At 39.2% G+C, this 16759-nt stretch overlaps 1 protein-coding gene across 1 annotated transcript in view; it reads right to left on the reverse strand.

Moving 5' to 3' along the window:
- Nucleotides 1–269: 269 nt before the first annotated feature.
- Nucleotides 270–16759, reverse strand: part of LOC119230871 (tigger transposable element-derived protein 1-like) — an 80034-nt gene continuing 63544 nt past the window's right edge. Inside the window, exon 4 of the transcript XR_008549756.1 lies at nt 270–903. The gene's annotated coding sequence lies outside the window, so the exon portion shown is untranslated. The remainder of the gene's footprint in view (nt 904–16759) is intronic.

The raw sequence follows: 16759 nt of genomic DNA on the forward strand, positions 1-16759 counted from the left end.
CCAGTTCACGGGGTGTGGTGGCTGAAATAGTTCCTTTCCACTCACAGTCCCGCTTGCTGCGTAGTTTGTTCTTGTTGGTCATTTTAGTTTGTTGTTTCCCTCCTCTCTGCTGGTCGGAGAGTGCCGACTCTGTGGGTGGGGGAGGGGAGCAGGGTTCTGCGCTTTCCTCCCTTCTAGTCCTCTTTTTTGGCAACTTTCTTCTTCGGGTAGTTTGCTGGAGTCGTCTGTTTATCTTCCGTGTCCCAGTTCTCACTGGGACCTGCCGCTTTTCCTCCCTATTAACTTTTAACTTTTTTTTAATGGGAGATCTTACTCACAGCGTCTCCTCGCTGCCATGTTGCTCCACCCTCTGAAAGATGTCTTTTTCACTGGTCCTTGAGAGAAGACTTTTGCAGAAGCTGGGAACCAGAGTACTTAGCAGCGATGGATTTTATCTCCCCACCAAAAGCCGAGGCCCAGAGCTTCACCCTGCTGTCCTCGTGTAACTTGTCACTTGGATCCAAATGCTAGACTTTGCATTGGTCTGTGTTATGGCCCAGGTTGCTTGATTTGAGCTGGCATTCCAGGCTGTCAACATTGCTTTGGCTCATTATTCTTTCATCCATTCTATTAGTGCTACTCACAGCCCCATGGCAGCCTGAAAATGTGATCAGCATGCCATCAATGTACTCACCCACACAGCTCGGAGCAATCCCCAACATCACATCCGGTCACATGCCCCGCACTCGCCGCTTCTCCTGTTTGATTCTCATGAGTTGTTTTAACAAATTCTCCACTGGTGTGGACTCTCAATTCCTGGAATCCTTAGTGGCTTGGTTCAAGTTCCTGCTGTTCAGCTGCCATTGGAGTGGGAGCAGGTCCTGTTATAGTCCTATGGAAGGAGACTTAACAGCAGCCTTTGGTCTCGATGATCCACGTGAAAGGGTAGAAAAAACAAGAAAAGTTACATTTGAAGGTCATAATCAAATATTTTAGGAAACTAGATAAATCCAGTATCAATGTCAGTTTATATGTATTTCATAAAACCTCTAGGCAATAGGATTGGAGTTTAAACTCTACAAAGATGCTTACATAACCTTTCTTCTTTTATCATCCCCAGATTTTTTTCACAGTAAAGCTGATTAGTTTGTTAAAAAAAAAAAGGTGGCTTAGTTATTTAAATAAGTGAAGGTCTCTTAGAGAGAGTTTTAGTAAAAAATATCAAAGAATTTTGAGGCAAGATCCAAACCAAGGATTTGCCATCATATTTGACTTGATTAATAATTGCTTGTGTGAGTTTCCTTTCAACTATGACATTCCATTCAAAGTCTAACAGAACCATATTCCAATAGTGTCCTATTCCAAGGAAACCAACTTCTCCTTATATTTATGCAAAGAATTATACTGCTATAAAAATAAGTATAGTTACTAAAAGTGCATGGATCAGTAAGGAAAAACATTAAATGTTTCCACTTTGCTTACAAAAATATACTTTCACAAATTGATCTACAACTATATAGCTTAACAGAAAAGGACTTACAGATCCCAGCTCAATTTTATGATTTTAAAATTATCAGAGACCTCTATTCTAGAACACTTGTCAAAATTATTTTCATGAATCTCTCTAAAAGTGAAACACACTAGCAAAAACCATCAGCATCAAACAACAGTCATCTGGGCAGCGTTGTCACATGACCTCTGGGTGCTTCCAGTTAATTGTCCGCAACTGTCTATAGGTGAAAATATCAACAGGTGCCAGGAACACACCTCATGCACGCTGCTTTGTAAAGTGTAAATTTCAACCCAGAAAATATTGGAACAAAACCAAATGTAAAAGTCACATGTCTAGATCAAATTTTCAAATAGCTACACAGGTGCCTGGAGCACCATCTAATCAATGTCCCAACATGGAATATTTATGGTTTTCCACTTTTTTTATTAGGCCAATTATTCACTTTGTGTAAATATGTGTGTGTTTAAATGTTATTGCCATGGATGATTGTTTTGGGTACAACTCTAGAAATGGCATCCTGGATCAGGGATGTGCATTTATTTAGTTTTGATTCATGTTAATGTTGGAACTCTGCTAACATGATTTTGCTAAGAATCTGATACAATAGATTTTTGGATGAATTCTCTTTTTACAATTGTACTACTAACATATATAAAAAATAAAATTTATAAGCTTAACTATTTAAAAGTGCTATTAAGCACACTCACATTGCCTTGCTTCCATCACCACATATAGCAACAGGACATTCTCCTCATGCAAAAACGACACTGTACCAATGAAAAATAACCTCAAAATAAGCTGAAAACTTAAGTCTACACAAATCCTGCTTTATTCATGATCTTGAAATTTGAAACCAATGAAGATATCCTTTGGGAGTTGAATGGATGTTTATACCCAATAATGCAGTTATTTGTGTTAAAGCATAAGAGAGCCATCAAACCTTGAAAAGACATGGAAGAGCTACAAACGCATATTACAACTGAAAGAAGCCAATGTAAGGAGGCTACAGACGGATTCCAACTATGTGTCATTCTGGAAAAGGTACAATTATAGAGAGGGCAAATGGGTCATCAGTGATAGTTAGGGGTAAACAGTGAGGGAGCAAGGGTTAAATTCAAATTAGAAAATATGTACAATCAGGACACCAAAAAATATGTTGGCACATATTAAAAAAACTAACAACAACAAATGTTGGCGTGATTGTGGAGAAAAAGGAACTCTCCTGCACTGTTGTGGGAGTGCAAACTGGTCCAACCACTATGGAGAGCTGTGTGGAGATTTCTGGACCTACTAGACATAGAGCTTCCATATGATCCAGCAATTCCACTCCTAGGTATTTACCCAAAGGACACAGAAACATCAATTCCAAAGAGCACCTGCACCCCTGTGTTTATAGCAGCACTGTTTACAAGAGCTAAGATTTGGAAACAACCCAAATGCCCAAAAATAGATGACTGGATCAAGAAGATGTGGTACATATACGCCATGGAATATTACTCAGCATTCAAAAAAGATAAACACATGCAGTTTTCAGCAACATGGATGGCGCTGGGAGGGATCATGCTCAGTGAAATAAGCCAGAAAGAAGAAGAAAAATACCGGATGGTCTCACTCATAGCAGGAATCTAGAAAACTTAAATAAGGGACCAGGAAAATGAATAACTATAAGAAAGTGAAAATCAAAATCAAACAACTATGAACCAGAGACACTCTATGGAAGGTGGGGGGCAGGGAAGGGAGGGATTGGGGTCAAAATAAAGGGGTTGCAATTGTATGGGGAATATAAAAAAAATTTATTATTAAATAAATAAATAAATAAATATGTCAAGTATTGAATTATTTTAAAAAAGACATTTCCCAGGCCTCCCTGGTGTCACAGGGGTTAAGTCACAGCATTACATAGCAATAGCAGCCTCTGTAGCATGATTTTGATCCCTGGCCAGGGAGCTCACCCACATGGGACAGCAGACCTCTCCTGACTGGCTGGATGCTCCCCTCAGTAGTATTTCAGTCAATCTACCTGTTCTGTTCCCTACTCTGTCTCTGGTGACTCCTCTCACACCCCACACCTCTGGCCTGCACCCCAGTTCTTGTATGCATAAATAAATAAATCTTAAAAAACAATTTCCAAGTTCACATAGACTCATGATGATTGTGCTAAAAGTTTAAGGAGGGCCCTCCCTGGTGGCGCAAGGGGTTAACACACACACACACACACACACACAAGACACAACCTATGAAGCTATCTGCAGGCACTGCAGCACACGTTCAATCCCTGGCTAGGGAGCTACACGCATGCCACAGCAGACCTCTCCTAACTCACCTGTTGCTCCCCTCAGCAATGTATTTCAGTGAATCTGCTTGCTCTGTTCCCCACTCTGTCTCTGGTGAATCCTTTCACCTCCCACACCTCTGGCCTGTACCCCAACTCTTGTATGCATAAATAAATAAATATTTACAAAATATAAAAGTTTAAGGAAAATCAATGCTATTTTTACATTATTTTGTTTTACAGCAATGTAAAATAATTACCTAGTGAGTTCTAAAGTCAAAACAATGAATAAAAGCAATCAAAACTTATAACAGATGGGAAGAAATCTTTGGGAAAGCTTTGTTTTGAGGTATATGCATTTTCCATGAAGCAGTATAGTTGATTTAAAAGTGTATTGGTTTGATTATGAATACTTGGAAAAGCTACAGAAATAGTAAAATAAATATAATTGATATGTTAGAAATGAGGCAAATAGAATCATTACTAAATAGAAAAGTCAAAAAACATCTTGACTGAGTGATTTGGAAAATCTAATTGCCATTATTAACAGCCATGGGTGGTAGTAGCTCATTGACAACAGACAACATAGAGGTTGTGCAAAAGCTATTACACAAAGGAGGATGGGGCAAGGAGAACTTCAGCAAGAATAAATGGAATTTCATGGAAAAGAAGTAGTTCAGGGACGAGAGCTTCTCCTTGTATGTATGGCTGGGTTTCCCAAGGTAAGATGCACAAGGTGGAAATCTTCCTTCCTTACCAGTTACAACTGTCCTTTCATGTTATTTGACAGTATCTCTCTCTCTCTTTCTCTCTCTCTCTTTGTTATGTTTATTTAGGTAACATTGGTTTAAGCACTGTTTTATGTGTTAGTGGTATAGGTTCACATTTTCCAGGTGCATGTGAAGACACCACAAACACCATCATACTCCTTTGCCATGGTCCTTTGGATTCCTTACCACCTTTGTTTCCTACAATCCACACTGCCCTCTTGTAGCCTCAGTTATACGTTCAGACTTCTAGGTTTGGGGTTTGCTTTTGTCTCATTTTTGTTGTTCTTTTGTTTTGTTTCTGTATATTATATCTAAGTGAAATCATCCGATATTTGTCATATTCCTTCTTACTTTATATGGCATCATCCCCTCTAGTTTGTCCATGTTGTCAGAAATGGATAGATTTCCTCCTTTATTTTATATTCCAGTAGTATTCTACTACATAAAGACCTAATTTTGACCCACTCCTCTGTTCTTGGGCATGTAGGTTGTTTCCATAACTTGACTATTGTTAATTATCTGCAACGGACATAGGAATGCATATATCCCCTTGAATTAGTGTTTTTGCATTCTTTGGAAATATACCTGTGAGTGAAATTGTTGGAACCTATGGTAGATCAATTTTGATTTTTTGAGAAACTTCCATACAACTCTAGCTCTTTCTACATCCACATCAAAAGTGATTGAGGCTTCCATTTTCTCCACATCCCTCATCAACATTAGTTGTCTAAGGACATTTTTGATATGCATGCACCATTATCACAGGAGTCAGGTGGCTTTTCATTGTGATCTTCATTTGTATTTCCTATGATTAGTGGTGGTGAAACAGTCTGGAAATGGACAGGGCAGAATGCATGATGACCCACCCAGGCTCCAGAGAAACACCAAAAGCCCAAAGGCTAAAAGATCAAAAACCAAACCCAAGGGCTACAGCAATATAATACCTATATAATAGGGGGTTATAGCCAATCAAAGGATTGGATCCCATGCACACAGTTGCAAGATACCTCAGGCTCCAGGAACAATGACAATGAGGTTTATTGCCGCGGACCAGCACAGCGATGGACGATGAGGCCATCTCAGGGTTGAGAGATTGTGCAGGGTGGTCAGGGATTCGATGAATAAATGACACACAGACACACTTCAAGAGAGTGAAAATCTGAGTGCGCTTTAATTAAGTTAGTGGTCAGTATATATATGTTTTTTCTAAAGGCATAGGAACAGTGAACATCAAAGAGATCAGTTTGCTCATAGGCTTAGCTTAATTGACAGGGCAGTGATTTATGTCCGAAGTTACACCTGGACCTAGCCTCATTCCTAATTGGACAGGTTATTAACTCTTTCTATATTCTTGTACTAACTACTACTACTATTACCTACTTATGTTTACTCATAATTAATTGTCATAGGTAAATTTATATTATAATGCAGTTAATATCAAAGGTACTAAAGTTAAGCACATAATAGAAAGATTATTAAACCAACAATTCTATTATAACACAGTGTTTAGTAATGTTTCATTTGCATTAGCCTAATTATTAAATTACGTATGTTTTTTAATTAGCAATCAATGACCAGAAAAAGGAAAGATTTTAGAAAGACAGTTGTAGCAGAATAAAGTTTGTGGGCCTTGAGAAAGCGAGATAAGGTTCCAGGTGGTCAGCATTTCTTTTAATCATCTTTGTGGCAGCTTCTGGTGGTCATTATTTCTTGGCAGGCATTCGGCTTCTCTGCATCTTAGGGAGTTTGCTGTTCTCCCCCTGCGCGCATGGTTCCTTGCCCACACCGGATCTCAGGGACCATGGCAACAGCCATTAGCCCTGAAGGTCACTGCAGGGGGGGTGCAGCAGTTTATTTTACAAACGGGGGAAAAAAGAGCTCACTATAGCCACTATAGCCACTATCTGTCTCACCCCAGATAGTGTCCACCAAGTACAAACAGAATTCTGGTCACCTGTCAACAGAGCTGGACATCCCTGACCAATAGTAATGGTCACTACCAGTCACCAGGAGTGCTAAATAGCACTGGTCAGCAGTGATGGTCACTACTGGTCACCCAGAGATGGTGTCAAAGGCATAAAATGTGAACAGCTCCTTGTGAGTTGTTGGACTACACCGACAGCCAACTCTTTGAGAGAGCAGGCCCTAGGCCTTTGGTGCTCCTTTTGTTACCGGAACACAGCCACCTCAGTGGTGGGAGACTGCAGGAGCAGTGGTATTCTTTCAACCTGCTGTTCCACCACAAGTCAGTTGTGGCAGTTGCTCCTCAGAGTTCAGGAACTGCTGTTTTGTAATGGACCAATCAGGTGTGAGCTATGAGCTGATTGGTGCTAAGTGGTCCAATCAGCCTTGTGGGTGAAAGAAGATATAAGCCAGGGTCAGCAGGAGCTGAGGAAGCGCCCCCAAAGAAAAAGAGACTACAAACCCAGCCTGAGAAAGAGGAAGGGAATCCCCAAAGAAAGAAATGACAAGGGAGACAACAAAATGCCCCAAAAGGCCAGATGGTTTCGTAGTTTCTTATAAAACTAAGCACACTCTTACCTGCAATAATGCTTCTTGTAACTTACCTACAGTAGTTCTAAACTATAGCCCACATAAAAACCTGCACAGAGATATTTATTACATCTTTACACATTTTTATCAGTTTTATTCATAATTGCCAAAACTTGGAAGCAACCAAGATGTCTTTAGTAGGTGAATAGAAAAAACTGTGGTATATCCACAGTTTATTTATTTTTAATAAAGCTTTTTTGGTATATTGAATGCTTGGGAAAGCAAGGTGATGCTAAGCTTTCATAGAATAATGTCTGAGTGTAAATATCTCAGTATAGTTCTATGTCACAGAAATAACCAAATTTACATATCCATAATAAGCTCTCTTGAGATGTTTAACCATGGGCATTCTTGGTCCTTTATCATTAACTGACTTTTATTGTTTTATTCTTGATTTTTTTTTGTTAGTGTGTTTCATCTTCAGAGAGATTCATGAAAATGATTTTGACAGCTGTTCTAGAATACAGATCTCTGATGACTTTAAAATCATAAAACTAAACTGGATTCAGAAGTCCTTTTCTCTTAAGCTATGTAGGAGGTCAATTTGGTAAATTACACCTTTGTAAACAATGTTGAAACATCTCCTTTTCCTTACTGAGACCCTAGTATTAGGCAACTCTTAGTGATTTATTTTATGGCATTATGATTCTTTGCATAAATACAATAAGGACTTGATATCCCCGGAACAGGACACTAATGAAAACATGGTGCAATTATAAGATTTTGAATGGTATGTCATAGTTGAGAGAGAAATTCACCCAAATTATATTAATCAGGTCAAATCTGATGCAAATCCTTGGCTTTAATCCTTCCTCAAAATTCTTTGAGATTTTTCAGTAAAGTCATCTTTAAAAGATCTTCACATAAATAACCAAGCCACCTTTTACTCAAACTAATCAGTTTTGCTCTGAATAAAAAATATGGGAGAATTATAGAATGAAAGTTATATAGAGAACTTTGTGGAGATTAGACTGTAATACTACTTCCTAGAGGTTTTGTTATATTCCCATAAACTGTCCTGTATCCTGAATTCATCCTGTTTTCTGAAACAAATTTAACATTACATAATTTCTCTACCCCTTCACATGGATCACTGAGACCAAAGACTGCCTTTAAGTCTTCTTGAATAGGACTATACAAGGTCCTTCCACTACTCAACAGCGGCAAAACCTCAGGGATTTGAAACTGGGTCCTATGGACTCCAGGAATGGACAGTGCACTCCAGTAGGACAATTAAAATTAAATAGATTCAAAAGCTGCTGACCAGCAGCAGACAGTATTGAGAGATCTCCCAATATGGCAAGTCAAGACTACACACTTTAACTCACATTCTACTACTTTTTCCTTGATTACTCTAACATTGATGTGATATAAAATGCCACCATCTGTATTTCTCATTACTAGGGGACATGGGTAATCTATAACTGCTAGATTTTGAATAAAAAATTACAAGCTACCCATGATTTTGTAGGCTTCTGGTAATTACTTGAATTTATACCAGAAAGCTTAAAAGTCCTATAAGATGGCATTCATCATTCAGTATTCACCTCCTACTCCAGGTTTCCACTTCCATGCTGATGTATTCAGGATACAGGGATAGAAGTATAAGATCAGAAATTATACTTAAGTCTTGAACATACTGCAGATTTTGCTGCTAAGGAAAAAGTTACACAACAAGGATCCTAAGTTTTCTGGGTATAGATTTTCTCAACAGTAGGAAAAAACAGATCTCTTTCAGCAAAACCAGCAGGACCCTTGTGGTGGCCTACACCATCCCCTGCATGTGGATTAACACACTGCAGAAGTGGAAACTCAGTTATAGAAAATCCCTGAACAAGCCATTTATCCAAAAAGGTGACTCCTTGAGAGTCAACTTTTTTTCACTTCTTTGGTTTTGCTCCTTTTGGGTTTTGGGGATCAGGGTTACCAAATGCACAACAAACATTGGGAATTTTGCTAATTTTATGCTATCTTTATCCTCATAATAATCTCCTTGTGGACTGCATTTTCTCACGAGTTTCAAATTTGTGTTTGCAGTTGCTAACCAGCACCAAATGCTCTCCCTAAGACTAATTTAGAAAATAAGTGGGGCCTCCCTGGTGGCGCAAGGGTTTAAGCACCATGCTATGAAACAATCCGCAGCCTCTGCAGCATGAGTTCGATCCCTGGCTGGCCAGAGAGCAACCCACATGGCGCAGCAGACCTTTCCTGACTTGCCCGCTGCTCCCCTCAGCAGTATACTTTGGTCATTCTGCCTGTTCTGTTCCCCACTCTGTCTCTGGTGAATCCTCTCATCCCCCGCATCTCTGGCCAGTACCCCAGTTCTTGTATACATAAATAAATCTTTCAAAAAAAAGAAGAAAAGAAATGAACAACTGGATCAAAGACTATGAACCTAAAGTTCTGACAGTGATTATCCCTGGGGCTGAGCCAAGCAGCTTGCCCTGAGTATACTGCATAAAGGGACAACAAAACTGTGAGTACTTCAAAACAGTGTCAAACCAGTGCCTTAAATGTTTATCCCATTATTTAGATGGGTAGAGTGTTATCTAAAGGGAAAGATGTTTAATTCAACATGGCAGCATCAAACAGGAGGCACTAGTGTCATGCCTACCCAACAATACCTACTCCAGCTCAGCTATAACTGCCACTAGGGACATTCTTAAATGGCCAACTTGACATTTTTGCAGATGTAATGAGTAAACCTCCACTCTCAAAAACAAGGTAAGAAAATCTGACACTAGACCCTTTTCACTCCACATAGGTGTGTTACCTAAGCCTAAAACCATTCTTTCTTTTCTGTATCTTGTCCTCTTCTTGCCAATATAAACATTTCATTTTGGACAGAGCTTTTAGAGCACCTTTCTACTTGTTTGATGGGATGCTGTTGATTCACATATCATCTTTTTTTTTAATTTAAATTTTATTTTTATATTCCCCATACAATTACAACCCTCTTATTTTTACCCCAAACCCTCCTTTCCCCACCCCCCACCCCCATAGAGTGTCTCTTGTTCATAGTTTTTGTTGATTTTGATATTTTATTTCTTATAGTTATTCTTTTTCCTGGTTCCTTATTTAAGTTTTCTAGATTCCTGCTATGAGTGAGACCATCGGTATTTTTCTTTTTCTTTCTGGCTTATTTTGCTAAGCATGAGCCCTTCCAGAGCCATCCATGTTGCTGTAAATTTCATGTGTTTATCTTTTTTGAATGCTGAGTAATATTCCATGATGTATATGTACCACATCTTCTTGATCCAGTCATCTATTTTTGGGCATTTGGGTTGTTTCCAAATCCTAGCTATTGTAAATAGTGCTGCTATAAACATAGGCGTGCAGGTGTTCTTTGCAATTGATGTTTCTGTGTCCTTAGGGTAAATAAGTAGGAGTGGAATTGCTGGATCATATGGAAGCTCTATGTCTAGTAGGTCAAGAAATCTCCACACAGCTCTCCATAGTGGTTGGACCAGTTTGCACTCCCACCAACAGTGCAGAAAATATAGGCGAAACACTACATGATATGCACATCAAAGACATCTTTACAGACACATCACCCAAAGCAGTGATAGAGAAGGCAAAGATCAACAGGTGGGACTACATCAAATTAAAGAGCTTCCGCACAGCAAAAGAGACAATAACAAAAACAAAGAGAAACCCCACCAACTGGGAGAACATTTTTGCACCTAACACTAATGATAAAGGACTGATCACAAAAATCTACAAAGAGCTCATGAGACTCAACAAAAACAAAGAATATAATCCAGTCAAAAAATGGGCAGAAGAGCTAAAAAGAAACTTCTCTGAAGAGGAAATGCAAATGGCCAACAGGCATATGAAAAAATGTTCAACATCACTTGTGATCAGGGAAATGATTCACGTATCATCTAAATAGCAATTGAATCTTCACCTCAGTTGGAATTATGTTATTTACAATGGTTTTTGTAAATGCCTTGTCAAGAATTTCATATACTTCCATTTCATTATCATCAGGTTCTGATATGAATATCTTTACCATTTCAACATTGCCCCCCTATTTTTTTTATGTTCCTGACATTGTGTAGGAGTGAGCACATGGATAAACATTCACCTGTGCGAGTTCTCATGGTCTGGCTTCATGCTGGGAAGACCTTCACCGCCCAGCCTGGGCAGAGGTTGGCACTTTCCCTTCAGGACAACATTCTCTTGCTCCTGCTATTGGGTATTGTGCTTGGGGGTGTTCTGGAGCAGCTCACTGACCAGTTAATGAGGGGTGATCTTCATGGGAGCTCTCAGGTGTCCATTTATGACTGTTCCTTGAGTATCCACACAGCCAAGACAAGAGCCATTTCTTCTTCAGAAGTGTGAATATTGGTGTGAGTATCTGTCTTCTTTTTTGACATCCTTCTCCTCCCCACTCCCCCATGGAAGAACCAGTGGCTGTGAACGTTCCTGCTTTTGCGGTGCTGTTTCTGGTGGGCTGTGCCCAATGAGAACCTTTCAGGCCAAAATTCTCCTCACCTCACATAAGCTCCCAACCTTTCTGAGGCTGAAATATTATGCCTAGATGTGATTTTCTTGGCTTTTTTTGCCCATATTTTTGTCATTTTTCCTGCCAGGCTTTGAGATTGTGTAGTCTATACTTTCATATCAGTCATTAATTTGGGTGAAATTGACACTCATTATCACTTTATATATTTCTATATTCCCTTTTATCTTTCTTCTCTTCTGGTATTTCCATATCTGTCAACTATGCAGTCCCTAAATATTGTCATTGTTTTTCATGATTTTCTCTTTTTCTTCTCTATGTGAAAGTTTGTATTGTCCATTCTTCAATCACAAAGATGCCTTTCTCGGCAGTTTCCAGTTCACTGATGAGCTCATCAACAGAATCCCCCATTTTTCTTTCCATCTTTTCAATCTCTAGTATTTACTGTTATTCCAACTGAGGAACTGCCTCTGCTGACAGTGTCCACCTGTTCTTGCATGTTGTCTACTTTTCCATTAAATGCTTTGGTATACTAGTTATATTTCCTGTTTGCTGCACCAACAATTTCACAGAATAATTGAAAAGCAGGGAATATTTGTGCAGATTTGAATATCCATTTTGTCAGGTTGTTCAATTCACTGAAGCCACCAGGATATTCATTGTTCTTTTAGAAAATTGCACAGGTAGATCTCAATGATCAGCAGACTGCTCTGATCCATTTTTTCCCTTGGGAAGATGTTATTAAAGATGTTATTAAAGATGTTATTACCCCCTCAGTGGACAGGGAAACAGGGTTCTAGAAGTAGCTGATTTTGATTGAGGAAGCAGGTGAATGTGTACTCCCCAATATGCCCACAACCTAAACCCAAAACCTGTAAATATGTGACCTTCTCTGTGAATATATGAAAATGGGTCTCTTCAATCTTGATGTCTTGTTCATGTCCCAGTTAGAGATGGTCATTAGCAATTATTTCTTTAGCTACATTTTCTATACTTCTTTCTATTTTCCTGCTGGACCTCCACAATATGGGTGTTATTTCTCTAGGTTATCCCCAAAACTCTTACACTATTATTCATTTTTTAAGTTGTTCTATTTCTGTTTAACATGACTCTCAAATTCATTAATTCTCTTCATTGCTCGCATTTGTCTGCTGTCCAATTCACAGATTCATTCATTCATTCATTTTTTAAAGACTTATTTATAGAAGAACTGGGGTGTATGCCAGAGGTATATGGGGGTGATTCACCAGGGACAGAGTGGGGAACAGAACAGGCAGATCTATTGAAATACACTGCTGAGGAGAGGAGCAGGCAAGACAGGAGAAGTCTGCTGCACCATATGTGGGTCAGCTCCCTGGCCGGGGATCTACTCAGGTGGCAGCACGTCCTCTCAGTTATAGAGCTGAGAGTTAACCCCTAGCCACCACAGAGGCCCCCATTCATTCTTTTTTGTGTCCTCACAGTCTTTAAGTATTTTCTTCAAGAACAGCCAGCTAGTAGCAGCAGAACACAGGGGAAAATCCATTTCTGTAATTCTTCCATTGACTCAATGCAACACTAATCTAAAATTAGCCAAGTCCTTATGAAATAGCATTATACCCACTTTTTTTTGCTAATGACGACTTTCATCTGCTAATGATGGTACTGTAATTCAGAAAGGAAAAAAACAAAACAAAAAAATAGTCTGTTATTATCTCATCAAACAGCGCATTCTTGGGATTTATCTTCCCCTGTCTCTCTAGGAGTACTAAATGTGTCCAAATACATTCTATAATAACCTGCCTCATTCAGCCTTTTCTTTTTATGCATACTTTACATACTTATATTACTTTTTAGGACTTCATTTCTTTTTATTTTTTAAAGATTTATTTCTATTTATTTATGCACACAAGAGCTGGGGTGTAGGCCAGAGGTGTGGGGTTGAGAGGATTCACCAGAGACAGAGTGGGGAGCAGAACAGGCAGATCTACTGAAATACATTGCTGAGGGGAACAGCCGGTGAGAGCGGAGAGGTCTGCTGTGCCATCTGGGTTAGCTCCCTTGTTGGGGATTGAACTTTTGCTGCAGTGACTGCTATAACTTGATGGTGCTGAGGCTCAATCCCTTGCACCACCAGGGTGGCCCAGGACTTTATTTCTTTTGAACTTGTATTTTAACTAATAAATACAGTAATTCAATTAAACACAATATATATCCTATTTGTTTATTTTTTTCTTTTTCTTCCCACCACCATTCTTTATGTCCCCTGCTCCCTTTCCCTCACCCTTCCTCTTAACTTCAGATCTCTCAGATATTTATTAAGTCCACTAGTTTTTGAAGTGTCATATGTTATTAAATTATCTGCTACATAAATGCCTAGCATTTGTTTATATCTATTTTGACCAACTTTGCTGCACATAATTCTCTCAAATTCCTTGCATTATATTGAAAACATTTGCATTTTATCCCTATGTGTATATACTTTATTTTTTTTAAAGATTTATTTATTTATTTATACAACCACTGGTACAGTCAGAAGCATGGGAAGGTGAGAGAATACACCAGAGCCAGAGCGGGGAGAAGAACAGGCAGACTGACAAAATACACTGCTGAGGGGAGCAGCGGGCGGCAGGAGAGGTCTGCGCGCCATGTGGAACCCTCACTGGCCGGCCGGGATAGAACCAGCACTGCAGAGGCTGCGGGCAGCTTCTCAGCCCAGCACTCAACTGCTGCACCACTGGGGAGACCCGTGTATATACTTTATACAATAATCTTGATATTATAATCTTGATGCAATAATCGGTTGATAGACATTTAGACAACTGCTTGTCCTAGATACTGCTACAAACATGATAGATCATATGGTTTGGAAGTTTTTTACTTATGGTTTCAAGATGGGGATTGCCAGGGGTACAATATTTCCATTTTTGGTTTTTTTAACATAAGACCAGATTGCTTTCCATAATAGCTACACAATTTTATACTCCCTCTGGGACAATTTAAAGAGAAATCAAATCCAATTTTGGGGGTTCCAGAAGGAGAAGAGAAAAAGAAATATATAGAAAACTTATTTAAAGTTTTTTTAAAGAAGTAATTATTTATTTAAAGTAGTACTTATTTAAAGAAATAACACTGAAAATCCTCTCAATCTGGGAAATAAACGAGAAGTTTTGATCCAACAGCCCCAAAGAACCCCAAACAAAATATCAGTTATACACCAAGACACACAGCTGTGGAGAACCAATGTTAAGGGGAGAATGTTTAAAATACAGTACTTTTTAGATCCAATAATTCTGATTATAATTGTCTTATGTTTTTTAGATCTTTATTCATTCCTATTTTACATCATCCATATTTTTTTGTAGTTCTGTTAGAATTGTAATAGTGATTGCCCTAAACTCCTCTTCATGTCTTATTCTACAGTTATGGTTTGAAACTTCACCCAGGATTTTTATTTCCTCAAGCCATTTATGATAAGTCTTCTCATTCTTCATTTTCAGATTTTATAGACTGCATTCATGATAGACTGTTAGATCCTGCCTTTACACTTGTGGAATTGATTAGAGAACTGGTACCAGCTAGTGCTGTATATAGAAAGGAAGCAGTGGAGTAGAGCACTAAAAGATAACCTCATGTGAGCATCTCATGCTGTGCTATGGTATGAGAAATGAATGGTGGGGTCCACAGTGATCCCTCCAATGGGTCAACTCTTCTAATTATTTGTAGAGTCTGGCACCAGCTTTTACTTCCTAAGCTATGTCTGAGCACTAAGTGCTGTGCTTGGCACAGATTGTAGTTGAGATAAGTGTTGTGCAACTGTCCCAGGTTAGCAGGTTCACTGTTGATTCAGGCAAACACAAAACAAATCTTGGAGCCTTAGGTATATCTGATATGCCTTTAAAGCTGAAGCAGGGGCTGGATACATAGGCAGACCAGCAGGCAGGGAAGCAAGCAGGTAGCAACCAAGCTTCCTAGGCCCTCCCCCTCCCCCACAGACAAGGGGGTTTTACTCCCTTTTATACTGTACAAGGGCAAAGCCAGCACAGGGCCAATTATGTATTCATGGTCACATAACTGATATATTTTCACACATGCAGGGTGCTTTCAAGCTTACTGGCTGTTTGTTATTTGCTGGATGTCCAGAGGACTCCTTTCATAGGATTGCAAGCCAGGAAAGGTCTCTCTTTTTTTTTCCCCAGAGCAGAGACTTCCCAGTGTTTCCTCATGTTAATGGGTGCATAAATGCTGATTAGAAAAGTGTTCAGTTGTTGTCTAGGTTTTGGCCTTCAGAGTAGGTAGTAAGAGTTTTGAATATCTCAGTCTTGTCTTCAAGATAGTTGGAATGATTTTCATCTTCATGTATCTGTTGATGTTTGTCTTGTGGCCCAGTATGTGATCGATTCTGGAGAATGATCCATGTGTGCTTGAGAAAAATGTGTACTCCGATTTTCTTGGGTGCAGTGTCCTATAGATGTCTGTTAAGTACATGAGTTCTATGTCTTTATTTAGGGCTCTAGAGTCTTTATTTATTTTTTGTCTTGTTGATCTGTCCATTGGTGAGAGTGGAGTTTTGAAGTAATGGGCAGAAGAACTTAAAAGACATTTTTCCAAAAAGGAAATGCAAATGGCAAACAGGCATATGAAAAAATGTTCAACATCCTTTATCATCAGGGAAATGCAAATTAAAACCACAATGAGATACTACCTTACACCAATAAGAATGGCAAATATCAAATAATAAGCAACAACAAATGTTGGCAGGGATGTGGTGAAAAAAGAACTCTCCTACATTGCTGGTGGGAGAGCAAACTGGTCCAACCACTACGGAAAGCTGTCTGGAGTTTCCTCAGTCTACTAAAGATGGAGCTACCATATGACCCGGGAATTCTACTACTAGGGATCTACCCAAAGGACACAAAAACATTGATTTAAAAGAACACCTGTCCACCCAGTCTTGTCTGCAAATAGGTGCCTATTTTAGAGACCACACGGGTGATCTTGTTACAGGGCAGAGAGAGGGGCAGGCAAGTAGGAGAAACTCATGCCACTGTGGCAATTTTTCAGAATAGAGGCACCAGCCTCCACCTGCATACCCTGGGGTGGCCTACTATGAAACTGTCACTGTCACTGCTTCCAGGTGCTGCCACTTTTATTCTTGGTGCCCTTAATATTTCTATTGTTTCATTAATTTTTTGCAACAAAACATTCAGTGAGGTTTTTCTGAATCT

Source organism: Talpa occidentalis, unplaced genomic scaffold, assembly GCF_014898055.3.
Source record: "Talpa occidentalis isolate TD23 unplaced genomic scaffold, MPIMG_talOcc4v2.1 talOcc4.7, whole genome shotgun sequence".
In the NCBI taxonomy this organism is placed as follows: domain Eukaryota; kingdom Metazoa; phylum Chordata; class Mammalia; order Eulipotyphla; family Talpidae; genus Talpa; species Talpa occidentalis.